General features: G+C 41.0%; 1 protein-coding gene and 1 pseudogene across 1 annotated transcript in view; one reads left to right on the top strand and one right to left on the bottom strand.

Moving 5' to 3' along the window:
* KIAA1217 (KIAA1217 ortholog) overlaps nucleotides 1–20,850 on the bottom strand; it is an 820,488-nt gene that overhangs the window by 138,795 nt on the left and 660,843 nt on the right. The window lies entirely within an intron of this gene.
* Nucleotides 15,413–15,740, top strand: LOC118143165 (cystatin-B pseudogene; annotated as a pseudogene).

Genomic DNA, 20,850 nt, shown 5'->3' with positions numbered 1-20,850 from the left:
ATGCTATCCAATCAATGCTGGCTACTTGATTTTCACGAAATTTAAGGGATAGAGTCTTATAAAAGTGGTAGAGGACACCTCCAAACTGTAAAATCCAAGTTCTCCTTTCAGCACAGAGCCATACATGAGCAAATGTCATCGTAAATGGGCATCATTTGTGTGAAAACCCCGAGCCTCATTACCCACCCGGTGAGCAGCACCGGAAGCAGCACACACCAGGAACCCACAGACGCGGTGTAGTCAAGATTTGCAGAAGAATGTGTGTGACCTTGGGCAAGGTATCTCTTTGTTTTCAGAACATTTTTATTGAGCAAAATAAGGTACATTAAATTGCAAAAATGCCCATCAATCAAGGAGTGAATAAAGAAATTGTGGTATAGGCTGGGCGTGGTGGCTCTTGCTTGTAATCCCAGCACTTTGGGATGTGGAGGCGGGCGGATCACCCGAGGTCAGGAGTTTGTCACCAGCCTGGCCAACATGGTGAAACCCTATCTCTACAAAATACAAAATTAGCTGGGCATGGTGGCAGGTGCCTGTAATCCCATCTACTCGGGAGAGTGAGGCAGGAGAATCGCTTGAACCTGGGAGGCAGAGGTTGCGATGAGCCAAGATCACACCACTGCACTCTAGCCTGGGTGACAGAATGGGACCCTGTCTTAAAAAAATTTTTTTTCTTTCTTTTTTTCTTTTTTACTCTATTTATTATTTAATTAATTTTTATGTATTTATTTTTTAACATATATATCATGGAATATCACTCAGTCATAAAAAGAAACAAATTAATGACATTTGCTGCAAGCTGGATTGCATTAGATACTATTATTAGATATGTAAGTGAAAACTACATATTGTATACTCTCACTCCTAAGTGGGAGCTGAGCTAGAGGACGCAAAGGCATAAGAACGATACAGTGGACTTTGGGGACTCAGGGGAAAGGGTGGGAGAGGGGTAAAGGAACAAAAGACTATAAATTGGGTTCAGTGTAAACTGCTCAGGTAATGGGGGCACCAAAATCTCACAAGTCACCCCTAAAGAACTTACTCATGTAACCAAATACCACTTGTTCTCCCAAAACCTCTGAGAATAAAAATTTCTTTAAAACTGCCTACATCTGAAGTATATAATTTGATAAGTTTTGATATATGGATATACTCATGAAGCGATCATCAAAACAAACATAACGAACATCTGTATCACCCTAAAATGTTCCTGTGGGCCACATGTAATCCCACCATCCAGCCCTGAGCAACTACTGATATGCTTTCTGTCACTATAAATTAATTTGCGTTTCTTAGAATTATGAAGAAATGAAATCCTAAGTGTCTACTCTTTTGGTCGGGCTTCTTTCATTGTGCATCATTATCTTGAGATACATCTCTGCAGTTGCTTATCTCAAGAGTACATTAAATGAATAGTAATGCTTAACATGAGTGTGAAAGTGAAGTGGTGTCAGGGTGCTTGGTTCTGGAAAAAGTAGAAGCCCCTTTGGAATCTGAGCCAATCTTTTGAGGTGTAGGAGCAAGAAGAAAAACTGCCCCCCGTGATTCTTACTTCCAAGGATTAAATAAGATTGTATATGTAAAAGTGCTTCAAAAGTCCCATATAAATGACCCTGCCATCCACTCCAGTTTATTAACGAATGTGACACATATTTATTGAGCATCTGCTATGTGCAGGCACCAGACTAGGGGCTTACTGAACAGCAGTGAGCAAAACAAAATAACTGCTCTCATGGACCTAATGCTGGTTAGCGAGAGACAGGCCATATGTTAATTTAAAAATGAGCATATACTACGTCAGGTGGCCATTAGACTTCTATAGGGAAATAAGGCAGGCTAGGGATAAAGTTAACAGGGCAGGAAAGGATATTTCAGACATCATGGCCAGAGAGCCCTTCTTCAGATAAGATGGAGTTTGAATAAAGATTGAAAGAAGGAGAAGCCACTCTCCCACAGACATCTAGAAGAAGGCATCAGGCAAAAAAGAACAGAAAGTACAGAGGCCTTGAGGTTGTTTGCAATAAACGAGGCTATTAAAGGAGCTGCCAAAGTGCCAGGAATTGGAGCAGGAAGGCGAAGGGGGGGGCAGTAGATGAGCTTGTACCTCTTATTCTGAATGAAATGATGGGCCATGCAGTATACTGAACGGAAGAAAGGTGTGATGCGACTTAGGAGTTCGTTGGAACAGCTACTTGGGTTGCCCTATGGAGACTGCTGGTACTTGATTTTCCCTAAATCAAGAGGTGAACCAGTTAGGTGGCTGCTGTACAAGTCCTAGTAAGAGGTGGTGGTGGATTCGGAGTAGAGGATGTAAGAAGTGGTCAGGTTCTGCATACGTTCGGAGGTGGGCTGATAGCTCATGATTTATTTTCCCACACTGGTTTTATGAAATGCTTAACAACCACAATACCCCCAATTTATATCAAGTGTTTACTACGGTTCAGGCACTATACTGAACAATTAACTAATTTACTCCTCACAATTCTAGGAAGTAGGCCCTATTTTCACATCCATTTACTGATGAGGGAATTGAGGCATAGAGTAGTTGGCTGATTTGACCAGCATCACATAATGGCAGATGATGGGCTGGGACATGACCCCAGGCAGTCTGGGCTTGAGTCTGTGCTGTTAACCACATGCTATATGACCTCTCAAAATTAACATACAAATAATGTTTTGCTCAAGGCAAACCTAGGCCAATAAAAAAAATGAGAAATATATTTTAACGGGCATTCATTTAAAACTAAGGTCTTAAAAAAATTCAGAAACCTTTTTTTTTTTTTTTTTTTTTTGGTTAAGAACATGATAAACCTGAATCAAGGACCAGAGACAAGGAAAAAAAAAAAAAAAAAAGAACAGAATAAACCATTATACCAGTGAAGCCACTTTTCATGGGTCCGCCTGGATGAGGTGGGGCTACTGGGCCATTCTTCATGACTATAGTCATGAAGTAATGGTCATAGTAATGGTGACTGCTGCTAAGGACTGCCATCAAGGTCACTCTGGAAAACACTGACTCTAAAATGGAATTGGACATGAACACTTTAGAGTATTATGGCCATATCAGCCTTCCTTCAAGGTCACTGGAAAACACTGACTCTATAATGGAATTGGACATGAACACTAGAATATTATGGCCATGTCTGCCTTCCTTTTGATGAGTTCCTCTTGATACTTTCCTTTTGGTTTTACCTTGGTAAAAGAATAGCAATTGGCTGGGTGTGGTGGCTCATGCCCTATAATTCTAAGATTTTAGGAGGCTGAGGTCGGGGGCATCACTTGAATCCAGGAGTTTGAAGCTTCAGTGAGCTATGACTCTGCTATTGCACTCTAGCCTGGGCAATGGAGTGAGACCTCATCATACACACACACACACACACACACACGCAAACAAAAAACAAAAAACATAGCTATCTTCACTTTATCCAGGGCACAAAATAAATAGTCTCCTGTTTTATGATCACTGATGATAAAATATTACCAGGAGACATCTTTCTGTTCAGAACGTTTCTATTCAGCCATCTTCCTCTCAAACCTCTTAGGAAACGTGTCGGGATTTTACCGATGAGAAAATTGAGGTCTAGAAAGGATAAGCGATTTGCCAAGGGTCTCTGGCTTATTCCATGACAGAGCTGCGATGGTAGTTCTGGGATCAGAATGTTCCTGATGTTTTTACAGAAGGCTGTGAGCTCCCCCAGTGACAGGTGCTTTTGTTGTTTCATCAGATGAAACTTTTATGAAAGTGCTGGGCAAAATCATTCTGAAGTCTTGACACAAAGGAGTGGCAACCGTACATGTTTTTAGAGTTTGAGGCTACATTTTGCTTAATGCTCTATTTGGGTTTACTTCAATACTCCCTGCCAATGCTGAAATCTGTACACATTATGGAAAATAGTATTGTTCAATAAAACACCTGATTATAATTCTAAATTCAGAAGGCAACACATTTCAAATCTTTTTTCTGTTATATTCTCTATAGTCATCTTAAGTACAACAGATGAGGCATAAAATCTTTTATGATTTAGTAAATAGAAGCTTTTGCTGCACAATGTTTCAGGTAAGATAAAAGTACTCCCTCTTTTCAATTGTATAAACTGGAGAGCTTTAGCTAAAATAAGGAGAAAAAGACTGATAGACCAGAGGGGAATGTTCAGGTTTCTCTTATTCAAACCTCTCAACAAACAAGTGTGATGAAGCCTTAGCATCTTTTTCTAGGACCCATTAGCAATGTGTGTGTCCATCCTGCATGGTGTGTGTGTGTGTGTGTGTGTGAATGTACCTTTGCATATTTAGAATTCAAGATCATTTTAGCATCAGGAGAAACAGAAACAAGATTTACATATGGGATATCAACAGATTTGTGGTTTTCTTTGATTTTCAAAATACAACTTTTTCTTTTCTCAACCATGCAGAACAATATCAAAAATTTCATTTCTATGCTCATAGCTTGATTAAGAAAACACCAAATCTGAACGTGAATTGATGCTCATATTCTTCCGGGTAGCACAACTTATTGAATGATGGGCTCCCAGGACATGCGGCTTCACAGTGACTTTTTGGAGCTGATGTGAAAGGAAAGAGCAGATGGAAATGCTCTGTATTTTGTCATCAGTTTTGTCCTTAGTTCAGTCAATGAAATCAAAGGGGAAGATATGAAAGCTTTCTGTTGTGCCCATAGTTTGGAGATGATTTTATATTTCATTCTATCAAAGGTAAAACGACTTCACCTTTGAAACATTGGAGCATTATTTTTAGAAAATGTATTTATGTCTGTATTCATTATGCCCAGGAGGGGACAGGAAGATTAAAAGGACACATGCCTGGGAGTCAGAGAGCCCTGGGTTCAAATGCTGACTTTGTCACTTACTGCTCCAAAGTGTACATTACTCATCCCCTGTTTGACCCTTGTTTCTCATCAATAAAGAGAGGAAAGCTAATTCCTTTCAGAATTATAATAGAGACTGTGATGTTAGCAGGTTTCCAGGCGCAGGGCAGATGCTCCGTAAATGATGCCTCATATTCAAATAGCATCAATAGGTTTAGATACCCTTCTGCCTTTCAATTATAGAAATATTTCAAGTGTATGGGTATCAGTCTCCTTCTAGAAAATAGGAGGACTTTTAGGGTACTTTGGTTCTGACCACCCTATCTGGTCTTTCATTGTTACTGCTTGGTATTTTGATTTTGTCTCACTTTTAACCTCCTTACATGATTTATGCTTATTTAGGTTTTCCAAAAACATGCTTACTAATTTATTTTCTCACCATTACTTCTCACATTTCACTTTTTCCTTCTAGGTTTATTGTCCTTCTTAGTGAAGTATATGCATTTTTAACTTTTTATTTTGAAAAAATTACAATAAGAAAGTTGCAAAGAAGTGTACAGGTAGGTCACAGACACTCTTTGCCCCCCCCTCCCCCAATGATATAACCATAGGGCAATAACAAAACTGGGTCACTGGGATTGCTGCGACCCGCAGAGCTCCCTCAGGTTGATACACATACACGTGTGTTTGTATGTATGTGCGAATGTTAGAGTTAATTTTATGTTGCTCTACACAATTTTATCACATGTATAGCTGTGTGTCACCACCACAGTTAAGATAATTGTACCATCATAACTAGGCCTCCCAGTGCCACCCCTCTGTATTCAAACTCCTCTCTCCCACCTATATCCCCAATCCCTGGCATCCACTAATCTGTTCCCCATCTCTATAATTCTATCTCAACAGCGTTTTGTATCAATGGAATGGTATAGTATGTAACCTTTAGAGACTGGCTTTTGTTTCTCCACACTGAGCATAAATCCTTTGAGGTACATCCAAGTCATTGTGTATCAACAGTTGGTCCCTTGTTGAGGAGTATTCCATGGTATGCATGTATTGTAGCTTATTTACTCAGCAAAGGACAGACATTTGGGTAGTTTCTAGCTTTTGGCTCTTAAAAACAAAGCTGCTAGGAATATTCATGTACAAGTTTCTGGGTAAATACAGTTTTCATTTGTCTGAGATAAATGCAAAGGCTGTAGGTGCTGGGTCCTATGGCAAGTTCGTTTTTAGTCTTAAAAGGAACTGTAGGGCTGGGCGCAGGGGCTCATGTCTGTAATCTCAGTACTTTGGGAGGCCGAGGAGGGAGACTCCTTGCTTGAGCCCAGGGTTTGAGACCAGCATGGGCAACAAGGTAAAACCCTGTCTCTACCATAAATACAAAAAATTAGCTGGGCATGGTGGCATGCGCCTTTAGTCTCAACTAGTCAGGAAGTTGAGGTGGGAGGATAACACGAGCCTGGGAGATCAAGGCTGCAGTGGAGCTGTGATTATGCCACTGCACTCCAACCTGGGCAGCAAAGTTAGATCCTGTCTCAAAAAATAAAAAAGTAATATAAGGAACTGTAAAATTACTTTCTAGAGGGGCTATGCCATTTTACGTTCCCACCAGCAATGTACAAGTGATCCAGTTTCTCTGAATCTCTGCCTGCATTGGGTGTTACCTCTATTTTTTTATTTTAAGTATATTGATATGTATGTAGTGATATCTCATTATGGTTCTAATTACTTTTCCTTTTTAAAATTTTTTCTTTGACATGAAGTTTCACTCTTGCTGCCCAGGCTGGAGTGCAACGGCACTATCTCAGCTCACCGCAAACATGCCTCCTGGGTTCAAGCGGTTCTCCTGCCTCAGCCTCCAAGTAGCTAGGATTACAGGCATGTGCCACCACACCCAGCTATTTTGTATTTTTAGTAGAGATGGGGTTTCTCCATGTTGGTCAGGCTGGTCTCAAACTCCCGATCTCAGGTGATCCACCCATCTCGGCCTCCCAAAGTGCTGGGATTACAGGCCTTAGTCACTGTGCCTGTCTTAATTTCATTTTTCTAAAGGCTAATGATGTTGACTATCTTTTCATATGCTTATTTACCACCTGTACATTCTCTTTAGTGAAATGTCTTTCTGTAATTTGTCCAATTTCTAATTGGATTGTTTGATTTTTTTTAACTCTTGAATTTTAAGAGTTCTTTATATATTCTAGATACTGGTCCTTCATCAGATGTGGTTGGCAAATATTTCCTCTCAGTCTGTGGCTTGTCTGTTCATTCTCTTAAGAAAGTCTTTTTGAAATGAGATGCAGCCAACCTGGATCTCATTTTAAAAAGACTTTCTTAAGACTGGTTTAAGAAAGTGTCTTAAGAGAATGGCTTAAGATGCGTTGGCTCACACCTGTAATCCCAGCACTTTGGGAGGCCAAGGTGGGCAGATCACCTGAGGTCAGGAGTTTGAGACCAGCCTGGCCAACATGGTGAAACCCTGTCTCTACTAAAAATCAAAAATGAGTCAGGCGTGGTGGCACATGTCTGTAATCCCAGCTACTTGGGAGGCTGAGACAGGAGAATTGCTCGAACCTGGAAGGTGGAGCTTGCAGTGAACCGACATTGTGCCACTGCACTCCAGCTTGGGCAACAGAGTGAAACCCTGTCTCAAAATAATAATTATTATAATTATAAAGAAATAAAATCAGATTATCAACTTTTCCTTTTATGGGTCATGTTTCTTCTGTCACGTCTAAGAAATCTTCACAATGCCCCAGTTCCTGAATAATATCTTCTGGGTTTTATTTACCTAAAAGTTTTATAGTTTTCCATTTTACATTTAAGTTCATGATCTATTTTGAGTTTTTTTAAATTGTGAGACTCAGGTTGAAGTTTTTTTGGGGTACTATGGATATCCCATTGCTTCAGTACCATATGCTAAAAAGGCTATCTTTCCTGCATTGAATTGCTTTTGCAGTTTTGTAATCGATCATGTGGGCCTATTAGTGTAGGTCTATTTCTGGGTTCTTTTTTCTACTTCATTGACCTGTGTGTCTGCCAATACTACACAGTCCTGATTACTATAGCTCTACAAGAAGCCTAAAAATCGGGTGGACTAATTCCTCCCACTTCATTTTCTTTGTCAAAATAGTTTTAGCTATTCAAGCTCCTTTGCTTCTTAATATAAATTTTAGAATAAGCGTGTTTATGTTGACAAAAAAACCTTGCTGCGGATTTTACGGGAATACTTTTCAAACTATAGACTTTGAGGGAACTGATAGTATCTGGCTGGATTTTCCTAACCATGAACACAGTGTGTCTCTTCAGTTATCAGGCCTCTGACTTCTTTCATTAGCTTATTACAATTTTCAACATACAGATCATATACATGTTTTATTTATACCTGAGGATTTCATTTTCTCTGGAGCAACTGTAAATGGTACTGTGTTTTTTATTTTGGCTTCCATTTGCTCATTGCTAGTATTTAGAAATGCAATAGATTTTGTATGTTGGTCTTGAATCCTGTGACCCTGCTGAACTCACTCATTACTTCTAGGAGAGTTTTGTTTTTCAAAGCAAACTGGGATTTCCTATGTAGATAATGCCATCTGGAAACAGAGACCGTTTTATTTCTTATTTTCCAAACGACATGCCTCTTATTTCTTTTTTCTACCCATTGCAGTGGCTAGCATGTCCAGAATTATGTTAAAAGTGGTAAGGTTAGATGGTGTTGGTTCCTAGTCTTAGAGGGAAAGTATGATATTAGCTACAGGTTTCTGGTAGATGCTCCTTATGAAGTGAGAAAGTTCACCTCTATTCCTGGTTTGCTGGGAGTTTTGCGTTTTTAATCATGAATTGTTGTTGGATTTTATTATTTTTTAACTGTCAATTGACATGATCGTATGATTTTCCTTCTTCAGCCTGTTGATATGGCGAATTACTTTATAAATTCTCAAATACTGAGCCAGCTGTGCATACCTGAAATGTCTCCCTTGTTTGTAATGTATTATTGCTTTTACACATTGAAGAATCTGATTTGCTTATACTGTATTACAGATTTTTGTGTGAAATACATATAGCACTAGTACTTTCACTGTGTCTGTGAATGGTAAGTGCTCCTAATCTTATTTGTCTGAAAATGGCATCTTTTTGCCCTCACTCTCGAATAAACAATTTTGCTGAATTAAAAAAAATATATTGGTTGGTGGCAACTTTTTCCCTTTGGATTTTGAAGATATTGCTCTTGCTTTCTGACTTCTTGGCTTATAAAAGCATGCTGTTGTTTTCTTTGTAAGTAACCTGTCATTTCTCTCCAGCTGCTTTTAAAAATTTTCTTTTGATCTTTGATGTTTTGTAGTTTCTCCAAAGTGGGCCCGTGTGTGTGTGCATGTGTGTGTGTGTGTTTGTGTGTGTGTGTGTTTCTTGCTTGGAACTTTGTGTTATTTTTAAATCTTGAGCCTCAGGTTTGTCTTCAACTCTAGAAAAAATTTCATCTATTCTCTCATCTTTTATTGTCTTTCCCCAATTGTTTTCTAGCCTTGGCTTCCAGAATTCTTCTTAGACACAGTGGCCGTGGTTGCTTTATCGTGTCTCTAAACTGGCCTTTCATGTTTTTTCTCCTCAGATTGTGAGATTTCCTCATATTTATATTCTGGTTGAGTATTTATCTCTTCAGCTGAATACTCTGGACTAGGGAGTTCAATGATCCTGATGATTTCATGTTAATATATAGTCTTGGTGTGATTGTCTCTAGCATTGCTCACAAATATTCTAGGTCCATTGTCGAACTGCACTTCCTTGTTCCCTTTGGAGGTAAGCATGCCTCTGTGACTTCTTTTAACCAAAGCATCACTTTCTGCAGGAGCTTTAGAAGCCAAGATTTGTATGCTCCCTTTGTCCTGCTTCTGTGATGTGTTGAGATGGGGCCCATCAACATGGGACCCTGGGTGGCTATAACAGGCAGGAGGTCTTGCCAAGCTGCACTGGGCAAGCAACTTAAGCAAGAAATAAACAGTGGTTTTGATAAGTGCCACTGGGATTTGGGAACATTATTGCAGCTTTACGTAGCCTATCCTGACTGATACACTATGGAAAGTCCCCACAATGCAGGTATTGTGAGTACAGGCTTCATCCCTGCACACAGCTCCCGTCTAGGGTTTTTGTTGCTCCCAGATAATTTTTTTTCTGCCCCAATTCTTGTGTCAGAGGCAAACTTCTTTGCTGCTTTCCTGTCATTAGAGTTCTATCTATCCATTTTAAAAGAATAAATGATCAGCGATTTGAACTTTTAGGCTATTTATGCAGGGGTGATTAGTCCATCTTTCTGTTCGTTTTCCTGTTGCTATTTAGTAGCGAAGTTCTGGCTCAAAGGTTTGGTACCCACCTCTGAAATATCCATGTTCATGGCTATGCCCACTTTGAAATTCTTTACTTCTGGGATCTGGAGATTTCCTTTCCTTTCTTTCAAACTTGCCACGTATTATTGTTTTTTGTTATTATTATATTTCATCCTGGGTCTCTGTGTTTGTGGCAACAAGGGGTACAGTTAGCATCTAAGATCCCTCATGCTGCTATATTGCTAGAAAACATCTGATAATCATTCTTCCCTATTAGCATAATTTCTGTATTTTTTTGGACTCTTTCTGAAGCATTATCCACATTCAGCCTCATATTAACTCTCTCCATGCTGGAATATCCCAGTCACATTCTTAGATCTGATGGACCCAAGAAGTGAAAGACAGAATTGAAAAGGACAAGGCAACATAGAGCAGCCATTAGAATTTAGAGATGGTACCTAAGATAACCTAAAATGTAAATCAATGACATATTATCAATGAGAATAAAGACTACCAGAATTCAGCCCTCCAATATGCTAATTATTATGAAGTAACTTATAAACTTAGCAAATGAAACACAATGTGAAAGAACAATGATAGAGCATTTTTCTGAATTGGGAAAGAGATTTGAGTCAACATCATACATAAAAAGAGTAAGTTAAAATGAGTACATCACGAGGCGGGTGGATCATGAGGTTAAGAGATGGAGACCATCCTGGTCAACATGGGGAAACCCCGTCTCTACTAAAAAAAATACAAAAAATTAGCTGGGCATGGTGGCATGTGCCTGTAATCCCACTTACTCGGGAGGCTGAGGCAGGAGAATTGCCTGAACCCAGGAGGCAGAGGTTGCGGTGAGCTGAGATCATGCCATTGCACTCCAGCCTGGGTAACAAGAGCGAAACTCCGTCTCAAAAAAAAAAAAAAAGAGTACATCACAAATGAGAAATGTCTTGATTTTAAGCATTATGGTGTAAATATTTCTAAATGAAATTCATAATGTCCTATCTTAGAATGTAATAGACATTAAAAAAAACCCCAGGTCATCACTACGGCCATCAGCTAATTTACATAGTACTTACTGTATATCAATGTGTATCAATGACGTCACCCATATGATCTCACTTGCTATGTACAACTACAGTTCACCCTTGAATGATATGGGTTGAGCTGTGTGGATCCACTTGTACTGTTACAGTAGGCAGCTAGCCAGGCATGAGCGGGGCAGAAGAGGGCTCCCTCCAATCCCACCAGAAATGTCAGGCAACCATCAGGTGATGGTCAGGTGGTTGTTAATGATCTCTCCAAAATAATAATTGGTAGCAGCCATTGCCAGGGAAAGGCAGTTTCCCTATAAATGAAAACATTTGAAATTGGTAATGAAGCTCAGGAATTGGGCCAGTAGACCTGGGCAAGCACATTAAGAGACAAAATGGTGGAGCATGACTTTCTGGGGGCCTGCCACTGGAAAAGGGAAGAATGCCTCTGGTGAGCATGCATATACCTCCAATAAACACTGTGCATGCTCACCACCTAGGTGTTAGCAGATCACCGTGCATGTGAGCAGCCCACCCGGAGGAAAGAATCATGGAAAAAGGGACTCAAGATCCCAGAAGTATGCCAACATATAAAAGTATGCCCAAATCCAAAGGTCAAATGCTGCACTTGACCTCCAAAGTTCCTGCTTGGGTCTCTTCCAAGTATACTTTCCTTTCTTTCCTGCTCTAAAGCTTTTTAGCAAACTCCCACTCCTTCTCTGAAACTTGCCTTAGTTTCTTTTTCTGCCTTAGGCCCCTCAGCCAAATTGTTTTTTCTGAGGAGGCAAGAATTAAGACTTCTGCAGAAGCATACATATTTGCCCCCCAGAAGTCAGATATTCGCCATTCTTAATAGTGTGTGGATTTCCTTTTGCTTCTGCTACCCGTGAGACAGCAAGGTCAACCCCTCCTCCTCTTGTTCAGCTTTATTCAATGTAAAGATGATGGGGATGAAGACCTTTATCATGACCCACTTCCACTAAATAAATAGTAAATATAGTTTCTCTTATGATTGTCTCAATATCATTTTTTCTGTAGCTTACTTTATAGTAAGAATACAGTGTAGAACACGTAGAACATATAAAATATGTGTTCCTTGACTGCTTCTGTTATTGGCAAGCCTTCTGCTCAATGTAGGTTATTAGTAGTTAAGTTTTTGGGGGGTCAGAAGCTATATGTGAATTTCTAGCTGCATGGAGGGGTCAGTGCCCCGGTAGGTATTTAGAGAAGGGGCCCTGAGATTGATTAACTTGCCTAATGTCACAAACAAGGTAAATAATAAACCCAGATGAGATGACCCTGATTACTGGCTGCTTCTGGGTATATTCAGTGCCTTCTTTATTGGGGGTGGAGCTGGGGGAGCAGCTATTGCTGCAGGTATGAATGGCATGAAATAGGGGGGAATAACCACTGTAGAGAAATGCACCCCTGTGGCTCCAGCTTCACTGCTGGAAAGTTCAAGTGATCACTACATGCTTATTAGTAGAAGCTTATTTTTATAATTATTGCCCTCACAAGAGATCCTCTCCCTTTTCAAACTGTCAATTTCTAGTCATCCCTCAAAACTCAAATCAAATGCTACTTTTTATTAAAGATTCTACAAATTATCCAAATGGGAATTTCTCTCTCTTTTTTACTTTCTCGTACATTGTAGCGGTTAAGTGTGTAGGTTCCACAGACAGGTTGCTTGGGTTCCAATCTTGGCTTTGCTGGTTGGTGTATTAGATACTGCTTGGCATAGAGTGAGTGCTCATCAAACATTAGCTACTGTGGTGATGTTTGCATCATACCCTGAGTTAAGAGTATTTTGTATCTTTGCATTCTCCATTAGAACACAAGCCTCTGAAAGGCAGAAACCAACCGTACTCTATTTCAAAGCATCTACAGAAACCAGACTCTTTTCCCTACTTACTCTGTGAACACACCCATATTCCTGGATTATTGCAAGACTCCTAACTGGTCTCCCAGCTCCTGTCCACAGTGCCTTCAGTCTGTTCCAAACCTAGTAGCCAGAATAGTCTTTAAATCTGAAGAGGTACCACTGATCCTAACTCTGCAATGTAGTATGCATTCTCTTTCCAACGTGGCCAGTGGAGCCAGAGTCTTTGTTTTGGAAAAGCCACACAATATTTGGCCCATTATCTTTCTGACCTCATATTCCAATCACAGTAGCCTTTTTGCTGCTCCTTGAATGCTCCAGGGATCTTCTTTCTCAGAGTTTTTGCACTGGCTTTCCCTCTGCCTGGAACTCTTTTCCCCCAGATACCTGCATGGCTTACATCTTCACATGCTTCAGGTCATGGTTCGAAGGCTCTCTTCTCAGTGGGCCTTCCCAAGTCCATCCTTCATAAAAATTACAACTCTCCCATCTTCATGTCTGTAGCACTCCCCATATCCCTTCTTCTGCTTTATTTTTCTCCATAGCACTTATATAATCAACTACGTATTTTACTTCTTTATCAGCTGCCTCCTCCAACAGAACAAAAGCTCCAGAAGGTCAGAGGTTTGTGGTTCTTTTAGGAACTTAAGAGTGCCTGGTAGGTACTTGGTGAGCATTTCTTAAAAGAATGATTTTCTAAGCCTGTAATCCCAGCACTTTGGGAGGCCGAGGCGGGTGGATCACGAGGTCAAGAGATCGAGACCATCCTGGTCAACATGGTGAAACCCCATCTCTACTAAAAATACAAAAAAATTAGTTGGGTGTGGTGGTGCGTGCCTGTAATCCCAGCTACTCAGGAGGCTGAGGCAGGAGAATTGTCTGAACCCAGGAGGTGGAGGTTGCGGTGAGCTGAGATCGCGCCATTGCACTCCAGCCTGGGTAACAAGAGCGAAACTCCATCTCAACAACAACAACAAAAAGAATGATTTTCTTTCTTCTCAGCTAATAAGACACCATGTACATTGCTGGCATTAGTATGTATTTTTATTTGAACTTTTGCTCTTAAGACAGCTCCTATTGGCTGGGTGTGGTGGCTCATGCCTATAATTCTAGAAGTTTTGAAGGCTGAGGTAGACGACCACTTGAGGCCAGGAGTTTGAGACCAGCCTGGGCCACATAGTGAGACATGCCGCCTCTCCAAAAAAAAAAAAAAAAAAAAAAAAAAAAAAGCCAAGTGTGACTGATAGTGCATACCTGTGCACCAGCTACTTGAGAGGCTGAAGTGGGAGGATCACTTGAGCCCAGGAGTTTGAGGCTGCAGAACTATGACTGCACCACTGGACTCCAGCCTGGGTGACAGGGCAAGACCCTCTCTCTTAAAACAAGGCTCCTACACGATGGGGTTCCTTTTATTAAGGCAAATGAAAGCACAAGAATGTGCCTAGCCCTAGAATCAAGAAAGGCTGGTTACTGAATCAAAGCATAGAGCATCCTGTCCCAGGGGAACTTGCTTTTCCAGGGACATCATCAGGTGCACTGGCCTTAAGCATTGGTCCTCTGCCTCATTCACATCACGAACAATATCAACATCTGGTTGCTAAACTGACCACGGTTGGAGCCAGAGTGTCCCTGGGCAGGACAAGGGCAGGACATTGGTGTGGGAAATCCTTGAACGAAGTCACCAAGTATGTATGTGCAGTGTGGCATGAAGTCATAAGAAACGATCACTATCCAAGATCCGAGCACCAGGGCAGAGGTCAGATGTTGAGTCTCTGCACATTTCTAAGGGTGTCCAGCTGGGGGATGAGGCGGCAGATGAGGTGATTCAGAGATGAAGTAGGCATCAAAAGTAGAAATGGCAAAGAAGAGAGGGAGAGAGAGACCTAGGTCAGGAGGAGGGCTCCAAAGTACCTGTGAGGTGCAGGCTAGTCACCTGTGCTGGGATTCAATCCTCTAGTTTTACGACATGATTCAGGCCACACTTCGGCATTTCCTCCCTGTAGAGTCCTCTATCTTTTCCTGCCAAAGTAAAATGACAACTTTCTCTTCCCCACTGGGGACTGATTCACATGCCCTTACGTGGTGATGGTGGTCACTGAAATAACAATCTCATTCTTTCCCAGGGCATGTCTCACCCTCAATCAGTGGTCCCTTGACCTATTGTATCTGTGTCACCTGGAACTTGTGAGAGAAGCAAATTCTGAGGTCCCACCCTAGCTCTACTGAATCAGAAACGCAGGAGGCAGGGCTGGAAACCTGCGCTTTAACAAGTCTCCTTCTAAAGTTAGAGCATCACAGTTCTATTAAAGAAGTGTGGGGTCCAGTCCCCTCGCCGAGTCCCTCCGCCGCCGCCACGATGATGTGCGGGGCGTCCTCCACCGCGCAGCTGGCCACCGCCGAGACCCAGAACATCGCCGACCAGGTGAGGTCCTAGCTTGAAGAACAAGAAAACAAGAAGTTCCCCGTGTTTAAGGCTGTGTCCTTCAGGAGCCAGGTGGTTGCGGGGACAAACTACTTCATCAAGGTGCATGTCGGTGACGAGGAATTTGTCCACTTGCAAGTATTCCAAAGTCTACCTCATGAAAACGAGCCCTTGACCTTGTCTAACTACCAGACCAACAAAGCCAAGCACGATGAGCTGTCCTATTTCTGACCCTGACTTTGGGCAGGGTCCTTCCACCAGAAGGCTGGTAATTAAGTGATTCTGCGTGGACCACAGCGTGCACTTGGGATCATAAAATGAGCATCTCCTGGCTGCGCCCCTCGGGTGTAAGGGGCCGGATGCAGCAACTGCTTTTGCATTTCTGTTCCTAAATATCATTGTGTTGATTTTTCCCCCCTTCCAATCAGGGATCTTAATTACTTTCAAAATATTTTCAAAAGATAAAATACACATTTTAAAAATAAAAAAAAGTGTGGGAAACTAGAATCCAGCAGGTGAGGAGACAGAGACTGGCTGCAGGGGTGCTATTAATATTTTCTCCGGCAGAGGGCTCTCTGATGGGCAGAGGTCTAGATGTGCATATGGGAAACTGGGGTTTCCGGGGTGAATCTAGGCAGAGAGCAGCAAAGACATAGGTTCTGGGGAGAGACTGCTGGAACAGCCAGGAGTCTGGCGTGGCTGGGTGTAATCAGAGCTTCATCTGGAAGTCTTTGATTTATGGATATTTTAAAGTCAGTCCTTACATAGTTACCATGTGTCTTTAATTATGCTGAAAATTCCTTAAATACAAGAACCAGATTTTATAGATTTTAAAAATAACTCATCATGGCACCTTTAGCAGTGCTAGAAACAGAATCAGTTCTTAATAAAAACATGAATGGAAGAAAAAGAAAACCGAGAGTGGGCAAAACTTGGGGCAGAAAGAGAGGGAAAACAAATAATTTATTTTCATCATGTTTCACTTTATATTACAGGGGGATGCTTAGCCAGAGATGACTGAAAGCCAATTAACACCTTAGCAAATTCTGCAAATGAAAAGTTGGTGGGAATATCGTTTTTAATGACATTAATCAACTTTTGAGAAGCCAAACTCAGCAGGCTGAAAATAGGAGCTTTGCTTGATAGGATGCAGTGAAGTCAGTTAGATGTCAAACAACTTCGGTTTGCTCAATTTGCGGATGGGGCCTGAGACTGGCCAAACGTGGCCATGCAAATGGGGTCTATATGCAAATATGCAAAAAGGTTTTAAATTTTCCCCTTGCAGTGCTAAGAAACCCAGTTGATGTGCTGAACTAAAAACAAATGAAAGGGAATGGAAAGCTTGACAAACATAATTTTAATGTCTTGAAGAAAGCCACACAATATGTTTGTGACAACTTGCATAAGCCTGCCATTCCCCGCGAAGAGGACAGGAAGTGAGAAGAGGATGACAGGAGTCCCTGCACTCATTTGTTCAGGCTGCCACAATTAAGTTCCACGGGGCTGTGCTAGGGGCTTAAACAGCAGAGACTGATGTTGATCTGGGTGTCAGCTGGGTGGATTCCCTCTGCAGCCCCTCTGCCTGGCTTGTAGACGGCTCTGTTTTCCTCACATCTTCACATGGTCTTCTCTCTGTATACGTCTATATCCAAATCTGTTCTTGAACGAACACCAGTCATGTCAGATGAAAACCTACTCTTATGACCTCATTTTAACATAACAAGCTTCCTAAAGATCCCATCTCCAAATAGTCACATGCGGAATATAAGGAGTTAGGACTTCAACACATGAATCTGGGAGAGGGTAGGCACAATTACTCCCATAACGGCCCCTAAGAGAGTGGCTCAAACTCACAAAAAACCAAGCGCCTAGGGGCTCTCGCCTGCTGTCGTGCTCGAAAGCAGCTTTCCTGGATGGCAAGTCCGGCTCCTCCCTGCTCCAGACAGAACCTCATCTCCAGACAGAGGCCTGCTTAGTCTCAAATCCATACCACAGAGCTAACTTGCAAAATCTGGATGGCAACAGACCAGGACCTTTCACCAATTGCTTTGCCTAAGAAGACATAATCTACCCTCCAGCCATGCAGAATGTGTGCCTTCCCGTGTTCCTCTACTGAGCTGGAAATACGAGAAACTGCCCCAAATCTGTTTCTGGACATCAGCAGGCAGCCTTCTGGAGGCCACTCCTAGGATGAGAACACGAAGGATGAAGTTCTACTTGGGTGTATGCCATAAAACTGGCTTGCACCTTAATTTTATTTCTAACCTTTCATAGACTGTTCTTTAAAAGCTGGTGATAAAAACATGGGGGAACTCATATCAAGTTAAAAAAAACCCTAAAGGATCATATTGGAAAATTAGCTTTTAAAAAACAAATTAACTCAGCCAGAAACTTTTAATAAAAAAAAATGTGTAATAAATTTTGCATTTACCAAAACAACAAGTGGTGGTGAACAGATTTTAGACAGAGTTTTCACAGCAAAGGAAAACAAAAGAGACAGAAACAAAATCTTTTCCCTCATACATAGTTCAGGCAACATTTCCTAATGTCTCATCTCTTGTTTCAACCAAAGCATTGCAGAACATCTAAAAGTACAGCATCTGAATCCATAAACTCCCAGCCTCATTCTTAGGGAAAGTGTAGAGTAGTAGCTGGTATTATTTGAGCATATTAAAAATTTCGGAATTTTGTCACTGTGGGAGAAATGACTTTTCCAGCTCTCTTTTGCCATTCAAGTTTTCAACAATGACCTGCCCTCAAATAGTCCTCTTCAGCTGAAGTTACCCACTCTGCTAAGACAACTGATAGCAAGGACCAACCGCCTGAGGGCTAATTATCAAGACTATATCAACGTTTGCAAATTAGATCCCTGGAAATCTATAGATTCCAAGTTATGGCGTTCTTACCGCAGGACTTACTAGTCTGTTGTTGGATTTTGAAGGTTTATGGTAAAGATATAGCCATATGAAAAACGCTTCAGAAAACAATTGTGAAACAGAACTGCTTACTAGATAATCAGATGCCAAGACCATTAAGATATAAGAGTTGTTGGATGATAATGCCTTAAACCTTTTTTTTTCTAATGAGCTGGTATAAGCCTTGCTTTAAATAACGCAATCCACTTAACTCCTTGCATTTTTCTTACTCCTTGTTCTTTTGTCTTATTTTCTAATATTAACTGGAATTATAGCAATTACCTTCATCTTAATTTTTCTGGAACACATATTGTACCCAACTGCTACTTGTTTTAATTCTTACTTTAATGGTTCTTTAATATTTTTATTGGTTTTGATAAAGCCAGATCAAATCTAATTTGAATTTAGAAAGCTATAAATAATAGACAAAACTTGCCTACTTTCTTCTTTCTTTGAAACTTGATGGAGGGTTCTTTTTTGAATTAGAATACTTTTTACATCAGGAAAGAAAGGTTAGCTAGGTGTCTGGGTTAGGATGGGGTATCAGAGTTATAACAGAGAGAGAATGGAATAATTGACTCTAACTTATGCCAAGATCGATTTTCTGAAATGGTTTTGGAAATGTTACCTTTCCAGTTACTTAGCCCTATAGCTCCATCTCCAGCATCGAAAAGTCTTAGGTTAACTTTATAAAAAGGTAACCTATACTCCAGGTTTAGCAACAACCTGGCTGCAAAGGAAGAAATAGAAACAGGAGAACCGAGGCCGGGCGCAATGGTTCACGCCTGTAATTCCAGCTAGGAGGTCAAGGTGGGTGGATCACCCAAGGTCAGGAGTTTGAGACCAGCCTGGTCAACATGGTGAAACCTCATCTCTACTAAAAATATAAAAATTAGCCAGGTATGGTGGTGAGCGCCTGTAATCCCAGCTACTTGGGAGGCTGAGGCACAAGAATCACTTGAATCTTGGAGGTGGAGGCTGCAGTGAGTCGAGATGGTACCACTGCACTCCAGCTTGAGTGACAAGAGTGACACTCTGTCTCAAAAAAAAGAAATAGTAAGAACTAAATCTTCTCTAAGACCACTCTAACTGCTAAGGTTATCTCCTCATAGTACCTGATCACAGAAAGACCCTGTAAAATAATGGGGCTTCGCTGAGATTCATACCCTTGGCATTCAGCATCTCTTCTTATCACTTCAGTCCATGCTTTTCCCACCCATGCCCCATCTGCAAAATAATTCTAGATTTTTATTTTATTTTTTTGGTAAAGGGCATAGAATCTCTCAGGTCCATATTAACTAAATGATTACTTCAAAGTTTGAGAAATAGATTCTAGAGTTTCAACCCAGGAATTTTAATCTCAAGACATTCCTCAAGATATCTGACCAACTTTGTTTTTTAAAGTAAGCACAAATTGCCTCACGAATCCACATGATCTTTTACAAGAACATTCTTTCTTATGGGTGAATTGCGAGCCAAGTGAGGAAACTTGGACAAATGCTGCTTTTTTTCAGCAAACCTCGTATATGAAAATCCCAGTCACTAAGGACAAATGATGGAGATGCCTGTATCACAAAAGCATGTTTCACTACACGGAAGACATTTTTGACGTATTCCTTATGACGGTTAATTCTCAGCCCCAAATCCATGTTTTATTTAAAGACTGGTTCAGTTTTTAAAAAACTACCTCTCAGGACATTCATTACTTTAAGTGTGAGAAAACTAAGAGACAATGTTTTGGCAAATTAAGGTACATAAAGACTCCTGCTGAGTGTAAAGGACATTTCCTCATCACCCTCCCTCCCTCCCTCCCTTCCTTCTTTCCCTCCCTCCTTCCCTCCTTCCTTCCCTCCCCCTTCTTTCCTTCCTTCCTTCTTTCCTTTCTTCCTTCCCCTTCCCTTCTTTTCCCTTCTCTTCCCTTCCCCTTCTCCCTCTTTCGCTCCTTCCCTCCCTCCTTCCTTCCTTCCTTTCCTCTTTCTCCCTTTCTTTTTTCCTTTGAAATTTCCCCATAACCCAGCCTCCCTCCCTTCCTTCCTTCTTTCCCTCCCTCCTTTCTTTTTTTTCTCTACTACTGGCCTATTTAATCTTTATTATGTGTATGGATTTTATTTTGTTGTATTTTTTAACAGTTTAGTATAGGCTCATTTTTCAAATAAAATCTTACATGAAATTGCAATATTTATGATATACAGAACCTCCGTGTTCTCTAGAACACAGTTTGAAGACCACACTTCAGCTCACTGCCAAGCCTCTAGAAGTCATCAACCTACACCCGCAAGCACTTGGCCTATTTCCTGAAACACACGAAACGGGCAGCACCACAATATCTTCAAATGTAGTAAGTTAGGCCCCTGTGCAGTCAGGGCAGTTGCAGAGAACTGAACTGGTTCAGCCCGTTTAAAGAATGGACTTACTAAATGTCTTGCAGAATCACTGGGCTGAATCTTCACAGTAAAA

Source organism: Callithrix jacchus, chromosome 7, assembly GCF_049354715.1.
Source record: "Callithrix jacchus isolate 240 chromosome 7, calJac240_pri, whole genome shotgun sequence".
Classification (NCBI taxonomy): domain Eukaryota; kingdom Metazoa; phylum Chordata; class Mammalia; order Primates; family Cebidae; genus Callithrix; species Callithrix jacchus.
The sequence above is the reverse complement of the archived record's forward strand: the minus strand, read 5'-3'. Positions and strand labels throughout refer to the sequence as shown.